Here is an 18,348-nt window from a genome sequence, read left to right as displayed (position 1 = left end):
AAACTCCCACTGCATCTGTCTGCTTGGACAATATGGCTGCGACTATCCCAATATCTGCCGATCATCATTGTTCCTCCCCCGCCATACTACATAGCCTCTCCCAAAATTGGGGTATTGGGCACTTTTTTCCATTTAAGGTAATCTCTGAGCGAACCGGCCAGATTCATCCCGCTGCTGCAACTATCGCCCTATTATCCTAACCTATCGATACAGTCCCTCCCATTATCGACTCCAATTGCAAAAAATTTTTTTTCATTACACCCTGTAGATTCTCGTGGCGGCGACTTTTTTTCATAAGCAAGCACCAGACTCCCTCCATTGACGAAACCTTAATTCTTACTTAACTATCGATATTTGATTGGCAAATACGGTTTTTCGTTAAATTTAAAATTGGAAATCAAATGTTATTACTTGTAAAAATCGAAAAGTTCTGTACATACAATGCTCCGACGGAAACGACCTGCAAGGGTATAGAAAATTTAGCTTGCCGCAGTTAGCTTACTTTCTTGTTATACCCTTGCAGAGGGTATATTGATTTCAGTCAGAAGTTTGCAACGCAGTGAAGGAGACGTTTCCGACCCCATAAAGTATATATATTCTTGATCAGCATGACTAGACGAGTCGATCCGTCTGTCCATCCGTTTCTACGCAAACTAGTCTCTCAGTTTTAAAGCTATCGGGCTGAAACTTTCCCAAAAGTCTTATATCTTTTGAAAGTAGTATATAAGTCGGAACCAGCCGGATCGGACAACTATATCTTATAGCTCCCATAGGAATAATCGAAAAAAAAAAATTGAAAAAATTATATCTTTGGTGTTTTTTTAGCATATAAGCTCCTTCGCTTGGAAATATCATTTTTTAATTAGTTCTGAATTTCGAATTTAATTTTATCAAAATCGGACGACTATATCATATAGCTGCCATAGGAACGATCGGAAAATTGGTAGGAAAATAATATGAAACAAATTATAGCTTAGGTGTTTTTTGATATATTATCTATACTATTGGGAATATCATTTTTTGTGTTTTTAAATTTAATAATTATAGCTGCAAGGGTATACAAGCTTCGGATTGCCGAAGTTAACTTCCTTTCTTGTTTTTGATTTGATTTTTTTGAAAATAAAAATACACACATCAGGTAAGCGTTTCTGTCTTAATAGAAGTTTTACTTTTTAATAGTAAGCCAAGCAACCACAACTGATATTGTATATTTAATAATAAAATAATATTTAATATAGTTACATAAACTTTCGTATTGGTCAATTTGACCAAATAAATTTTGTTGCTTGTAATAACATCTAGTTTTTACCATTGACCGACACAAAGACTCAAAAATTGTAAGCTAGTGTGACCAAAAGTAAATGTTACGTACTAAGTTGCTAATTTTTGACGGAAATCAAACTGTATAACATTTGTAAACGGACGAGCTTACCTGCTCTGCTGAGAGCGACAACATAATACAGATATCAATCTCGATTAACACTTTTTAAGCGATTAACACTTTCTTCTACGCAGAAGATCAAAACTTTGCTTACCAAAACAGCACACAAGACACACACAGGAACAAGTTGCCGAAAGCAAATGGAAAACAAGAAAGGAAGTTAGCTTCGGCAAGCCGAAGCTTATATACCCTTGCAGCTATAATTATTAAATTTAAAAACACAAAAAATGATATTCCCAATAGTATAAGATAATATGTCAAAAAACACCGAAGCTATAATTTGTTTCATATTATTTTCCTACCAATTTTCCGATCGTTCCTATGGCAGCTATATGATATAGTCGTCCGATTTTGATAAAATTAAATTCGAAATTCAGAACTAATTAAAAAATGTTATTTCCAAGCGTAGGAGGTTATATGTTAAAAAACACCGAAGCTATAATTTGTTTCATATTATTTTCCCACCAATTTTGCGATCGTTCCTATGGCAGCTATATGTCATAGTCGTCCGATTTTGATAAAATTTAATTCGAAACTCAGAACTAATTAAAAAATGTTATTTCCAAGCGTTGGAGGTTATATGTTGAAAAACACCGAAGCTATAATTTTTTTCAAATTATTTTTCCACAAATTTTCCGATCGTTCCTATGGCAGCTATATGATATAGTCGTCCGATTTCGATAAAATTTAATTCAAAATTCAAAATTATTTAAAAATTGTTATTTCCAAGCTAAGGAGTTTGTATGCTAAAAAACACCAAAGATATAATTTTTTTTCATTTTTTTGTCCGATTATTCCTATGGGAGCTATAAGATATAGTTGTCCGATCCGGCTGGTTCCGACTTATATACTACCTGCAAAAGATATAAGACTTTTGGGAAAGTTTCAGCCCGATAGCTTTGAAACTGAGAGACTAGTTTGCGTAGAAACGGACGGACAGACGGACAGACGGACAGACGGACAGACGGACATGGCTAGATCGACTCGTCTAGTCATGCTGATCAAGAATATATATACTTTATGGGGTCGGAAACGTCTCCTTCACTGCGTTGCAAACTTCTGACTGAAATCAATATACCCTCTGTCTGTCCGTCTGTCCGTCTGTCCGTCCGTTTCTACGCAAACTAGTCTCTCAGTTTTAAAGCTATCGGGCTGAAACTTTCCCAAAAGTCTTATATCTTTTGCAGGTAGTAAATAAGTCGGAACCAGCCGGATCGGACAACTATATCTTATAGCTCCCATAGGAATAATCGGACAAAAAAATGAAAAAAAATTATATCTTTGGTGTTTTTTAGCATATAAACTCCTAAGCTTGGAAATAACAATTTTTAAATAATTTTGAATTTTGAATTAGATTTTATCGAAATCGGACGACTATATCATATAGCTGCCATAGGAACGATCGGAAAATTTGTGGAAAAATAATATGAAAAAAATTATAGCTTCGGTGTTTTTCAACATATAACCTCCAACGCTTGGAAATAACATTTTTTAATTAGTTCTGAATTTCGAATTAAATTTTATCAAAATCGGACGACTATTGGGAATATCATTTTTTGTGTTTTTAAATTTAATAATTATAGCTGCAAGGGTATATAAGCTTCGGCTTGCCGAAGCTAACTTCCTTTCTTGTTTTCCATTTGCTTTCGGCAACTTGTTCCTGTGTGTGTCTTGTGTGCTGTTTTGGTAAGCAAAGTTTTGATCTTCTGCGTAGAAGAAAGTGTTAATCGCTTAAAAAGTGTTAATCGAGATTGATATCTGTATTATGTTGTCGCTCTCAGCAGAGCAGGTAAGCTCGTCCGTTTACAAATGTTATACAGTTTGATTTCCGTCAAAAATTAGCAACTTAGTACGTAACATTTACTTTTGGTCACACTAGCTTACAATTTTTGAGTCTTTGTGTCGGTCAATGGTAAAAACTAGATGTTATTACAAGCAACAAAATTTATTTGGTCAAATTGACCAATACGAAAGTTTATGTAACTATATTAAATATTATTTTATTATTAAATATACAATATCAGTTGTGGTTGCTTGGCTTACTATTAAAAAGTAAAACTTCTATTAAGACAGAAACGCTTACCTGATGTGTGTATTTTTATTTTCAAAAAAATCAAATCAAAAACAAGAAAGGAAGTTAACTTCGGCAATCCGAAGCTTGTATACCCTTGCAGCTATAATTATTAAATTTAAAAACACAAAAAATGATATTCCCAATAGTATAGATAATATATCAAAAAACACCTAAGCTATAATTTGTTTCATATTATTTTCCTACCAATTTTCCGATCGTTCCTATGGCAGCTATATGATATAGTCGTCCGATTTTGATAAAATTAAATTCGAAATTCAGAACTAAATAAAAAATGTTATTTCCAAGCGTTAGAGGTTATATGTTGAAAAACACCGAAGCTATAATTTTTTTCATATTATTTTTCCACAAATTTTCCGATCGTTCCTATGGCAGCTATATGATATAGTCGTCCGATTTCGATAAAATTTAATTCAAAATTCAAAATTATTTAAAAATTGTTATTTCCAAGCTTAGGAGGTTATATGCTTAAAAACACCAAAGATATAATTTTTTTTCATTTATTTGTCCGATTATTCCTATGGGAGCTATAAGTTATAGTTGTCCGATCCGGCTGGTTCCGACTTATATACTACCTGCAAAAGATATAAGACTTTTGGGAAAGTTTCAGCCCGATAGCTTTAAAACTGAGAGACTAGTTTGCGTAGAAACGGACGGACAGACGGACAGACGGACAGACGGACATGGCTAGATCGACTCGTCTAGTCATGCTGATCAAGAATATATATACTTTATGGGGTCGGAAACGTCTCCTTCACTGCGTTGCAAACTTCTGACTGAAATCAATATACCCTCTGCAAGGGTATAAAAAAGTATTATTACAATAACAGCATAACGTATACCGTAACTCAACTATCATGGTAGATAGAATAGAACAGAAAATACATTTTAATTAATTAAACGACTGCACTCAGGGTTTTCCAGCCAGCTGCCGGACGCTGAAACGGAAAACTAAACCAGCACTAAATGCCTGGTCTTTCTCCACACCATCCATTCATCCAAAATGGTAAATCGTTCATCCACACATCATACTTCACAAGTCGGCCTTCGTATATCGCGCAGTTATCGAACGCCAATCCATCTCATGATCGACCGCAGGTGGGCAGGTTGACGCGAAAGAACACATTGAGTTCAATGAGGGAGGCGAAAACCATAAAGACCAGATACATCACTAGGCAGGCGGTCCCCACCTTCTTATCCAGCTTGAACTTGTTCGTAGAGAAGGTAAGGTAAAGCAAGAACAGCGTCGACAGCAAAGTGATCGCCGAGTACTCCAATCCGGCCGAATTTATTGCCACGTAGTTCTGGCCCGGCTGGATCGGGAAGAAGACAGCCTTGATCAGCCATGGCACCCCAGGCACAGCAGGATGTCGAAGGTGTTCGACCCAATCGAGTTGCAGATCCCCATCGATCCGTGACCTGTGGCAGATTCTTGAATTCCACACATTCTCTGATATCGATTTTTAAACACTTACCGCGTTTCGCCACGATCACACTGGACACCGCTTCAGGAACACTGGTTCCAGCCGCCAGGAACGTAATCCCCATCACCGAATCAGGTATCTTAAGTGTGTCACCTACGGAGAATAAAAATGATAGGAAGACATTTAAATATGAGTTACTGGTCCGCGCACAAAAGTCAATCCATAAAATATAAGACCGCAGGAATTTTTTTTCAGTTTGCGCATACTGTTATACCAGCTAGAAGTTGCTCTTCACATAAAAGAGTTTCTTTAATATTCAGATAATTTTAATATAGGTACAGAAAACAATTACTGTTACAAATTATTAAATAAGTTAATTAGCAGAGCAGAGAAGAATAGGTCCAAATACATCAAAGAAATAATTTGTTTTCTGTTATTTTCCCATTAACTTTTCCATCGTTCACATGTCAGCTATATGGTTAGGTCGTCCGATTTAAATCAAATATTATTAGTATTTGTGAAATCTTAATTGTGAAATCTTAATTATGTGAGGCTATTGTCTATTAAAAACTATATTATAAGACATGGACAGAAACGCGGAAGGACGTGACTAAAGTATTATATGGAATTGAAAATGCCTTCTTCTCTGCGCTGCAAACTTCTGTTAACAAAGCAAAACATATTTGTATGTATATTTTCCATTGATTTTTCTTTTAACTTTCCAAACCGCTCTCATGGAAAATATATAATTCAATCGTCCCATTTAAAAAGAAGGAAGAACGCTATTGTCGAGTACCTATCCTATCAGATATCCGTTACTCAGCTTAAGGGAGCGCAAGGGAAATGGAGAATATGCGCCACCTAGCGGCGATTAAGATATTTGGTCATAATTTTATGGCCCGAGTTGAACAATTTGTAGATAGGTAGCTAGCGGTGTTGTGTGTTTAAGCATTATCATTACTTTTTAAATTATTTTGAAAATGTAATGCTAAATAATTAAATACTTTTGACAAAGTAATGCTAGTGAAAAACAAGAGAAAACCTCGACTACACGTTACTCAGCTAACAAAAAAGCGCCACCTATCGTCTATTCCTATCGGCTGTTTACGAGATATCACTAACGCGCAACATAACGTGAAACCTAGGTGGCACTAGTGAAATTTCATAAGCAGCCGATTTTCATTATAAATATATCGTACACTATTGAGTTTGCAAATTATTAATTATTATTTGGTTATAACTTTTTAATGAGTCCGATTAGAAAAATTTTTGGCATGGGTATATGGATATTGATAATAACAAAAAATGTCATTTAAATTTTAACAAAATATTAACAAATGTGGGCGCTAGACGGGTTTTAGCGTTATGTGCGATTGTGGGCGTTAGGGTGGACGTGGCACCCTGCTGAAACAAACTATCGCTGCGCAGGAAGCCCAAAAATCGACATGTAATTTTAGATGCGATCCAATTCTTTATGGGGCACTTTAGTGGTGGATAACGAAAAACCGCGAATTCTTAAGATGGCCAAGGTGCCGTGCCTTATGTGCGGTAGCAATTTTATTTAAATTTGATTGGATTAAATTGGTCATATCCTCAGATTTAATTGACCCCCAAGCTAAATTTAATTAATTATGTATTTAATTATACAATTTTTCAATAGAATTATATTTTCCAATGGAAAATACTCATTAGCATTACACTTTTCAATTGTAATGAAATATTTTTCCACTATCATTAGTTTTGCTAAAAGTTTTAGCTTTTTTAGTTTGCGCGATCACAGCATTCATACGGACGGGCATGGCTAGATCGACTCGGCTTGTGATTCCTGCGCAGCGTAAGTTTGTTACAGCCAAGTGCCACGCTCACTCTAGCGACATCAAATGCCATAACGCTACAACCTGACTGGCGCCCACTTGCACATATAGGTTTTTTAAAAACTAAAAATATTTATAAAGTTGTCAAGGTGTAAAGGGATTTCGTTTTGATTATCAATATTAACCTACATGCCGGAAATTTGACAAGTCACTGAAAAGCATATAACGGAATCTCCGCTAGGTGGAGCTCGTTAAAGAACGGTCGCTTTTTCTCCATCTCTTTCCCAGTCCTTTTAGCTGAGTAACGGGAATCTGATAGTCGAGACACTCGACTATTGAGTTGTTATTTCATTCGACTCAATAAATGCCTTTTATAAGCTAAACAGTATGCTGAAACGGCACGAAAAATAACGTTTTAGATAGTGTATTTACTTAGCGGAATGTAAAATTATTTGCGTGACAAGATATTGTCACAACATTATACCCTTGCAGAGGGTATATTGACTTCAGTCAGAAGCTTGCAACGCAGTGAAGGAGACGTTTCCGACCACATAAAGTATATATAGTCTTCATCGGCATGACTAGACGAGTCGATCTAGCCATGTCCGTCTGTCCGTCCGTTCCTACGCATACTTGTCTCTCAGTTTTTAAGCTATCGGGCTGAAACTTTCCCAAAAGTTTTATTTCTTTTGCAGGTAGTATATAAGTCGGAACCAGCCGGATCGGACAACTATATCTTATAGCTCCCATAGGAATAATCGAAAAAAAAAAAAAATAACTAAAACAAATTATTGCTTTGATGTTTTCTTACATATATACTCCAATGCTTGGAAATAACATTTTTTAATAAGTTTTGAATTTCGAATTAAATTTTATCAAGATCGAACGACTATATCATATAGCTGCCATAAGAACGATCGGAAAATTGGTGGGAAAATAATAGGAAACAAATTATAGCTTCGGTGTTTTTTAACATATAACCTCCTACGCTTGGAAATAACATTTTTTAATTAACTCTTAATTTCGAATTTAATTTTATAAAAATCGGAGGCTTATATTATATAACTGTCATAGGAACGATCGGAAAATTAGTCTCTGATTAGCATTCGTTGTTGTCAGACGTGTTTTCTTTTCGCTATGAATTCTTATTCGTGCTCCGAATGCAATGCTGAGGTTACAGCAGCGCAGCTTCGCGGTTTTGAAGCGGTTCGTTGCTCATCGCTTTGTCGTTGTACTTTTCACACTGCATGTGTTGATCTCCCGGAGGATGCTATTAGATTATTAACAAATATGCCGAATCTACTCTGGCAGTGTGATCGCTGTGTTGTGAGTAATGATTCACACTCCAAAATCGATGAAGTAATGGAAGAACTTCATGACCTGAAGAGTCTATACATGGATTTAAACTCAAAGTCTCTGAAGGCTTTTCCCAATTCTACCACTGACAATAGCAATATCAGTCAGCGTAAAAAAGTGGTGAAACCATTGGCTCCAGCTTCTTCAATTGGTCGTCAAGCCAAACATGCAGACTTGATACCCCCTGCACCAGTTTCTACTGCCGCCAGGAACCATGCAAGGAATAACAGGAACAAGAGGCGAATAGTTGGTCAAGCTCCTAGTTGTGAACTACTCGAAGTTGTGCCGAGCAATAAATTCCTTCATATTGGTAGATTCAGAGCGCACGTAAAATCTGATTCTGTGTGTGAATATGTTGCAAATAAGCTAGGTGTGTATACCGCCACGATAATTTGCAAGCCCTTAGTGAAAAATGGTGTAGATGTTGCTATACTGGAATTCGTCAATTTCAAATTAGGAATACCTGAGCAGCACTTTCAGACTGTGTTTAGTGATGCGTTCTGGCCCAATCCAATCAAGGTCAGTCGATTCATCCACAGGGATAGGCCTATTGTTGATGGAAACGTTCTGGATTTGCATAATCATCATACATCGGACTCAAAAAACCCCCAATAATCGGCGCCTCTGGTGTCGATTTGACTACGGCAAATTTTTATGATCCTCTTCCTCATCTTCATGCTACTTATTCGCAATGTCAACGTCCGCTGATTTCGATATCGCTAGCTGCTACCATTACTCTCTCATACGCCGCTCCCAGTGCACTCTTAAGTGTTGGGCGCCCGTCACTCCCAAATCAAAAACATCATCAGCTGGATTTTTCCTTTTTTGTTCTGTCTAACGTTCATCAAACGCTCACTGGAGAGGCGTTGTCACCAGATTCCATTAAGATTCCCGCTCTAAGCGCGCTCTTCGGAGATGTGCACTCATCACATTCAAAACAACATCGGCAACAGCTGGATTTGTCGTTGTCTATTTCGCGCGACTTTTGTCAAACGCTCTCTGGAGAGCTGCTCTCATCATATTTCATCAAGATTCCCGCTCTAAGCGCGCTCCTCGGAGTTGCGCTCTTATCATCTTGCGCCTCTCTAACGAAGTACCTAGAACATTGACTGGATTCTTACTCTTCATTAGGTTGGAACCCGCTCATTGAAAATATGTTCTCTACATATTTGCCGCTGGAGTTAAACCAACATCGGATGCTGCTATCTTCGGATTCTGATACTATTGAGCTCAGCGCGCCTTTTGGGATAGCGCTCTCTTTTATGAGTAGTCGGATACACTCTTCACTGTGCTCTTCATCGCCTCTCTCCATTGATGCAATTTCTTCTACGCTCATTGGATGGCCGTCACAGAATAGGCATGCGTCCGTAAGAAAATCATTTACATATTCTCAATTTGACTGCACTATTATTCCATGGAACGACGATCTCAACCTGCCTATAAATATACGTACGGATACGTTGCGCAAGGTACTTAATAGTACTTATGATCATGCGAGGCCGACATCTAATTTGGATGTTGAGAATTCCTCTTCAACAATATGCGCTGACTGGCAACCTGCTAGGGGCTTGCCTACAGTAAACTCAAATAGCCATCATTCAGGAAATAATGGCCTGAAAATATACTTTCAAAATATATCCGGCATGAGAACTAAAACGCAGTCTGTCTTTATGAATACTTCCAACAGTGACTATGACATTATCACACTGGTTGAGACTTGGCTAAATTTTAACTTTAGTTCGAATGAATTCTTCGATCCTAAATTATTCCAAGTTTTCGTAAAGATAGAGACTTCGGCAGAATGCAGTGCGAGAGAGGAGGTGGTGTCATCGTGGCTGTTAGCCGTAAATTCTGTTGCACTGTAATTCGACTCCTTAATGATGACTCCCTTCTGGACCAATTGGCGGTGGCGGTGTCTGGCTCATCCGGGAAGATATCGATTGTGGCTTCCTATGTTCCACCTGGCAGTGATTCTGGGCTTTACCAGGCTCACTTAGACAACATCTCTAACATACATGCCAGCTTGGAGGACTCTGATGGCATATGTGTGGCTGGAGACTTCAACCTCAGCTCTGTTTTCTGAACGTGGGACCCACAAGCATCTGCTATGGTGCCCGGAAATGTTCATCATTCACATGAAATAATTGTCATTGATGACTGTTTTAGTATGGGCCTCACCCAAATTAATAATGTTTTCAATGATTTGCATAAGCTGCTTGATTTAATCTTCATTAATTCTATTGTTCACTCTAACGTAACTCTGGCTGAATTTACGATTTCAAATTGTGTTGTACAACACAAACCCTTGTGCTTAAACATCGAATTTTACACCTTTCTGCCATTCAATGATTCTAATCCTAGATATATATTTGATCCCTCTAGTTTGAGTTCCCTAAGGGATTGCCTACTATCCTTAAATTGGGGTGCCTTGCTATCGAACCCTTGCATAGAAACTAATTATAAAACCTTTCTTTCAACGATTAGAAGTACTCTTGACAGTATAGTCCGTTCCAAGATACGGGGTTCCTACAGGCTTCCTTGGTATACTAAGGGACTGAAAAATAATCAAAAACCTTAGAAACAAATACTACAAAAAATTTTATAAAACACATAACCTGGCCGATGGTGAAAGATATAGGCAACACAAACGGAAGTTTGAGTTTCTTAATAAATTTCTATATAGCCAATACATTTGTGAAGTTGAGCATAGCTTGAAGGCCAACCCTAAGGCGTTTTGGCGCTTTGTCAACTCAAAAAAATCATGTTGCTTCCACTGAGGCCGATATCGCAAATTTGTTTGCTGCCTTTTTTTCCTCGAACATGGAACCTTCCGATGATTGGTATGACCTGGAAACTTTAAATTCAATTGCAGAAATTTGCAAAATTGGGAGCCTGGACATATCGTATGATGACATTTCTAAATCAATTAGTTATTTTGATGATTCCCCAAGACTAGACTTTGATGGAATTTCTTCATTCTTCCTTAAGAATTGTATTGCCAGTCTTTACCTACCCCTGCAAATTCTGTTCTCTTCTTCCGTGTCTCAAGGAAGATTCCCAGTTAGATGGAAAATTTCTAGAGTAACGCCGGTCCATAAGGGAGGAAGTAAATTTGACATTTCTAACTATAGGCCAATTGCTAAGATCAGCAACATAGCTAAATTGTTCGAAAGATTAATTTTCAAAAAATTATCTTTCTTAATAAAGTCTTACATCGAACCTTATCAACATGGCTTCATGCCCGGTCGATCTACGACGACCAACTTGGCTGTCTTTACCAATCACTGTATAAATGCATTTGAGGATCATTTGCAGATCGACACACAGATTACACAGATTTTGCCAAAGCTTTTGACAAGGTTTGTCACCAGGCCCTAAAGGCTAAACTTTCCAAACTTGGCTTTCACTCCTCTTTTCTTAACTGGATAGCATCGTATTTGGATAACCGACGCTATCATGTTGAAGTAGGTGGTGCATTATCCCATTCTTATAAAGCGACATCTGGCCTTCCTCAGGGTAGCTCCCTTGGCCCTTTACTTTTCATTACTTTTATAAATGACATTTGTGCATGTATCCATTTTTCTAGCTTCCTTTTATATGCGGATGACCTAAAGATTTATAGGACTGTCAGTAACATAAATGATTCGATATTGCTTCAATCTGACATAGATAGTATCGGCAGTTGGTGTTCCAAGAATAGTTTGCCTTTAAACCTTAACAAATGCCACATCGTTCGTTATGCGAAACGTTCTGAAACTATTCCATCCACTTATCACATAAATAACTACCCTCTCTCTGTTTTGAATGAAATAGTTGATCTGGGGGTATTATTTGATGACAAATTTCCGTTTAATGACCACCTGAATTTTATATTACCAAAGGCTTATGCAATGTTTGGCTTTGTGAAGAGAAACACTTTATTATTCAAAGATCCGTATTCCAGATTGTCTGTATACTCTGCTTTTGTCCGTTCTAGGGTTGAATATGCTTCCTTTGTTTGGAATCCCTCGGGAAGTGTCCAGATCAATAGGATTGAGAGGTTGCAGAAAAAGTTTTTGAAGTTTGCATTGCAATCCTTGCATTTTACTGAACCGGCACCGCCCTATGATAGTCAGTGTTCCCTGCTTCACACTTGTTCCTTGAAGGATCGCCGTGCAACTGCTGGCCTTCTCTTTCTGAATGATCTGCTAATAGGAAATATTGATTGTCCTTGCCTGTTGGGATGCATCAATTTTAATGTTCCTGCCAGGAATCTCCGTACCATGGTTCCATTCCTGGACCGTGCTGTCAGGACTAATTATGCTCGCAAAGAGCCACTACTAAGGGCTCTTAGATTATTTAATTCTTTGCCTTCCAGCATTAGATTCAGCTGGGGGGCCAATAAAGATATACTAAGGCAAACCCTTAAGGAATATTTTTTAAGTAATTTTCAATAATAGATTTAAGGTAATCGTATGTAGCCAGATAAGGATTCATCCATTGGCGATAAGTAAATAGATAAATAAATAAATAAATAAAATCTCGGCTGAGGAACTTGTGAGTAAAAGGGTATACTAGATTCGTCGGAAAGTATGTAACAGGCAGAAGGAAGCGTTTCCGACCCCATAAAGTATATATATTCTTAATCAGGATCACTAGCCGAGTCGATCTAGCCATGTCCGTCTGTCCGTCTGTCCGTCTGTCCGTCCGTCCGGATGAAGAGCTAGGATATTGAGATTTGGCGTGCAGATTCCTGAGCTTCTTGACTTTTTTGGGTCAATCAATAGGTATTGATGAGAAAAATTCATTTCAGTTAAAATTTTTAGTCTAGCATCAAAACTGTAGGAGCCACAGTTTTGGGCGGTTTGTCGGCGATAGAGTGGGCGTGGCACTCTGCTGAAACAAACTTGCGCTGCGTAAGAAGCTCAGGAATCTGCATGCCAAATCTCAGTAGCCTAGCTCTTAAAGATTCCGAGATCTCAGCGTTCATCCGGACGGACAGACAGACGGACAGACGGACATGGCTAAGTCGGCTCGGCTAGTGATCCTGATCAAGAATTTATATACTTTATGGGGTCGGAAACTCTTCGTTCTGCCTGTTACATACTTTCCGACGAATCTATCATACCCTTGTACTCTACGAGTAACGGGTATAAAAAGAGCAAAATACGATTCGAATGCAAATTTCGAAACATATTTCCAGTTACCAGTCTATGTTTAGGACTGCAATCTTCGTTTTGACCCTTTTTGGGTACCACCAACAATACTCTCATATCAGCACCATGGTAAAAAGCCTTGAGCTGCGGAAGAAGCTCTAAAATCTGTATGCTTAATCCTAACATTCTAGCTCTTATAGTTTCCAAGATCTCGCCGTTTATACAGACAGGCAGGACAGACAGACATCAAGAATATATACTATAGGGTCGGAATCGCTTCCTCTTACCTGTTATATAGTTTTTAACGAATCTCCTATATCCTTACGCTACGAGTAACGGATTATAAAATCGCAATAGCACTAAACATTAACTTATCGAGATAAAATGGTGTCAGGCGCACACAACGATAAGGAGAACATTTTTTATATCAACTTATTCCACGTCCGCTATTTCTAAATGGGTTAAAATACGTGATACACCCAAAAAAAAATCTTCAAGTGTCAATTTGATAAGTGTGGGTGAAAATGACACTACACTTAGTACCAAATTATTTGGATCAATTTGATCCCAGATAAGTATTGGGTGGGCAAGAAAGTCATGTCGTTTTTTTTAGTAATCGTTTTTAATCTAATTTATTTACGACTAATCGAGCACCAGGGTCACACTTTTTAGTATCGTTTTAAAGCTTATTGTCTTAGGTACTATCGACGAAAATTTGGTAATTATTCGATAACATTTGTGGAAGCTATAGCAAATTAAACATGGAGGACCAAAGTGAGCATTTTCGGCATATTTTGCTTTTTTACTTCCGAAAAGGAAAAAAAGCGGTCGAAGCTCGCGAAAAATTGTGCGAAGTGTATGGTAAAGATGCCATGAGTGATCGCCAATGTCAGCGCTGGTTTGCCAAATTCAGGCTTGGAGATTTTGGAGTTAAAGACGCCCCACGTTCTGGTCGACCATCGGCCGTTTTTGACGAACAAATTCAGGCTTTGCTGGATGAAAACCGGCGCTATTCAACGCGGGAGATGTCAGAGAAGCTCAGTGTGTCGCATACAACGGTTGAAAACCATTTGAAGAAACTTGGCTACGTAAGCAAGCTCGATGTTTGGGTTCCGCATAACTTAAAGGAAATTCACCTAACTAAGCGTATCAACATCTGCTATTCTCTGCTGCAACGGATTAAAAACGATCCTTTTTTGAAGCGGATCATTACTGGCGACGAAAAGTGGGTTGTTTACAATAATGTCCAACGAAAAAGATCATGGAGCAAGAAAGATGAGCCAGCCCAAGCCACATCAAAGGCCGATATCCATCAGAGGAAAGTTATGCTGTCTGTTTGGTGGAATTGGAAGGGTGTAGTGCACTTTGAGCTGCTGGGACGGAATGAAACCATCAATTCAGATGTGTACTGTCGCCAGCTATCCAATTTGGCGGAAAAAATTAAAGAAAAGGAGCCGGCACTAGCTAATCGCAAGGGTATAGTCTTTCACCATGACAACGCTAGACCCCACACATCTTTGGTCACTCGGCAAAAATTAACGGAGCTGAATTGGGAAGTGCTACCACATCCACCTTATAGTCCGGACTTAGCACCTTCAGATTACCATTTGTTTCGCTCTCTTCAAAACTCTTTGAATGGTAAAAACTTTGATTCAGATGAGGCTGTCGAAAACCACTTGTCTCGATTCTTTGCTGGAAAAGACCAAAAGTTCTTCGAGCGCGGAATTATGCAGCTGCCCGAGAGATGGTCATTAGTGGTCGAACAAAACGGCCAATACATAATTGATTAATTATAAGTCCTGATATAAATAAATCATCTTTGAAAATATTGAAAAAAAACGACATGACTTTCTTGCCAACCCAATATTAAAAGTATACTACATTGTATGAAAAATAATATTTGACCCTAAATAGTGTCATTTTGACAACTACCGTGGATACTTCGATACCGATAAAAGCTTTTTTTGATTGTTCGAGTTTAAAGTATAGGTTATCATAAGATTTGAACTAAGCCTCCGCGGGAAACGTTGTGCGATAGACCAATGGGTAAGGTGTCTGTCTATGGTGCGAAAGGTCCCCGGTTCAAGTGCGCGCCGTTGTACGATTTTTATACCCTTGCAGAGGGTATATTGATTTCAGTCAGAAGTTTGCAACGCAGTGAAGGAGACGTTTCCAACCCCATAAAGTATATATATTCTTGATCAGCATGACTAGACGAGTCGATCTAGCCATGTCCGTCTGTCCGTCTGTCCGACTGTCCGTCTGTCCGTCTGTCCGTCCGTTTCTACGCAAACTAGTCTCTCAGTTTTAAAGCTATCGGGCTGAAACTTTCCCAAAAGTCTTATATCTTTTGCAGGTAGTATATAAGTCAGAACCAGCCGGATCGGACAACTATATCTTATAGCTCCCATAGGAATAATCAAAAAAAAATTTTTAAAAGCTATATATTTGGTGTTTTTTAGCTTATAACCTCCTAAGCTTGGAAATTACATTTTTTAATTCATTCTGAATTTCGAATTAAATTTTATCAAAATCGGACGACTATATCATATAGCTGCCATAGGAACGATCGGAAAATTGGTAGGAAAGTAATATGAAACAAATAATAGCTTCGGTGATTTTTAACATACAACATCCCACGCTTGGAAATAACATTTTTTAATTAGTTTTGAATTTTGAATAAAATTTTATCAAAATCGGACGACTATATCATATAGCTGCCATAGGAACGATCGGAAAATTTGTAGGAAAATAATATGAAACAAATTATAGCTTCGGTGTTTTTTGACATATTATCTTATACTATTGGGAATATCATTTTTTGTGTTTTTAAATTTAATAATTATAGCTGCAAGGGTATATAAGCTTCGGCTTGCCGAAGCTAATTTCCTTCCTGTTTTTTTTCCGATTATTCCTATGGGAGGGTATAATGATTTCAGTCAGAAGTTTGCAACGCAGTGAAGGAGACGTTTCCGACCCCATAAAGTATATATATTCTTGATCAGCATCACTAGGCGAGTCGATCTGGCCATGTCCGTCTGTCATAGGAATAATCAGGAAAAAAATGTTTAAAAATTATATCTTTGGTGTTTTTTAACATATAACCTCCCAAGCTTGAAAATAACCTTTTTTAATTAGTTTTGAATTTCGAATTAAATTTTATCAAAATCGGACGACTATATCATATAGCTGCCATAGGAACGATCGTAAAATTGGTGGGAAAATAATATGAAACAAATTATAGCTTCGGTGTTTTTTAAAATATAACCTCCTACGCTTGGAAATAACATTTTTTAATTAGTTCTGAATTTCAAATTTAATTTTATCAAAATCGGACGACTATATCATATAGCTGCCATAGGAACAAACGGAAAATTGGTGGGAAAATAATATGAAACAAATTTACAAAGAGTAAAACTAAGTAGCAAAAGGAAAGTTGCGTTTTTACAGAGCTCACGAAACAGTCGCTCAAAAAGTCTATAAAATCTAGAAACATAAACAATTTCTATCGGACTATAAGCCGCCTGTGGTCTATGATCATTTAGCGTTCAAATCGTGCGTGTATTCTCCATACTTTTGTATAAAAACACTTAAAACACATTTCTTTTGGTCGAAAGTGTAATGATAAAAAAAAGGAAACATTCACACACATATACTGCAGTGCACAAAGACTGAAAACTACCGAAAACACACTCAAATCAATAACTTATACAATTACACAAATCAATCAAACTCAAAATTGATCAAAACAACAACAGTATGATTGCATCAAAGCGACTAAGTAGTGAAAAGTCGAGTACCGAAATCAAGGTAGCTCGCACTTCGGACACACAATTGCTGCAACAAATTGATGCAAAATTCACGAGTCAACGGAAGGAAATCAACATGGAGCTGTTGCAGCTGATCGACGATAAATTTGCGGAGAAAAGGGAGTCACTGGGTAGAGAGTATCCAGAGAGCGAGGCCCGCTTTCTCAACACTCTACAGGCTAAACTCGATGCAATGAACACCGAAATACACAACCTTACGAAACGAGTGCGAGAGCTGGAAACCGAGGCAAAAGAGGTGAATACACTGAAACAACAAGTGTGTGAACTGGATGCTCAACTGGCAGCAAAGTGCAATGCACAGGAGGTCGCGGATGTTGCATGCAACCTGCGCTGGAATGGTGTACCGCACGTCGAGGGCGAAAATTTGAACACCCTTTTCAATCGACTTTGTTTCTCACTACACCTGACCCCTCCTCCGCGAGTTAGGTCTATTTTTCGAGTCCGACCGAATTGTTGACCCAATAATAATAATAAAAATGGATCACGGGCGCGAAAACGCTGTGGTGCTGCGGGCGATTGGAGTGCACCGACAAACAACCAAATCGCAGCTGAGCTTACAGCTGATCGGTTTTGAATCGCCGGCATTTATATACTTAAACGAACAATTAACAAAAACAAATTACGAAATTTTTAAGCATGCCATGCGCCTCAAAAACAAAAGCGCGTAGCGGCCGTCTTTACTCGCCGTGGAGACGTATTTGTTAAGCCTATAGACGGAGGAGAGGCTTACTACGTGCAAAGCTCCAATGAGCTTTCTGATCTGAGTAGTGATGAGGGCGAAATCAACTCAAGCAGAGATGCCGCTTTAGAGAATAATTCATTTCGTAATTAAAATATTTGTTATCTCTATACTAGGATTTTAAATTAGTTTAATATCTTTATCTCTTGTTATTCATATGTTTAGGATCAGTCGCATTGTTAATTTAGTAGTCTGCCTAATTTTTTGTCTGGTGTGCAGTCCTTGTTTTTTTATTTTGAAATTTAAAACTATTCACAATGGAAGAAAGCCTAAATAATTCAACAGCAAATAGTCGTGCCCTTCTGTGCATCCTGGCAAAGCAGAGACCTGGTCTCAAGATCTGTCATATATATGCCCAAAGCCTGCCAAAGAAAATTGAAGAGTTTAGGTAGATGTTTGTAAATTCGGAAATTGATGTTATATGCGTGTCTGAAACATGGTTTGTCCAGAGTCTATGTGATGTGCTAATATCGTGTGATGGATATAATGGGTACCGTTCTGATCGTGTTAGTCATGG

At 37.9% G+C, this 18,348-nt stretch overlaps 1 long non-coding RNA gene across 2 annotated transcripts; it reads right to left on the bottom strand.

Moving 5' to 3' along the window:
* Nucleotides 1-4,372: 4,372 nt before the first annotated feature.
* On the bottom strand, nucleotides 4,373-17,740 carry LOC119558939. 2 transcript variants are annotated; one of them, XR_005220531.1, is made up of 3 exons: nucleotides 17,716-17,740; nucleotides 5,009-5,110; nucleotides 4,373-4,952 (listed from the first exon to the last, which is right to left on the bottom strand). It is a non-coding gene; the product is annotated as an uncharacterized LOC119558939 (long non-coding RNA). The 2 variants fall into 2 exon arrangements; XR_005220530.1 differs by lacking the exon at nucleotides 17,716-17,740 and adding an exon at nucleotides 8,984-9,020.
* Between the last annotated feature and the right edge of the window lie 608 nt (nucleotides 17,741-18,348).

This window comes from Drosophila subpulchrella, unplaced genomic scaffold (genome assembly GCF_014743375.2).
Source record: "Drosophila subpulchrella strain 33 F10 #4 breed RU33 unplaced genomic scaffold, RU_Dsub_v1.1 Primary Assembly Seq15, whole genome shotgun sequence".
Classification (NCBI taxonomy): Eukaryota; Metazoa; Arthropoda; class Insecta; order Diptera; family Drosophilidae; genus Drosophila; species Drosophila subpulchrella.
The sequence above is the reverse complement of the archived record's forward strand: the minus strand, read 5'-3'. Positions and strand labels throughout refer to the sequence as shown.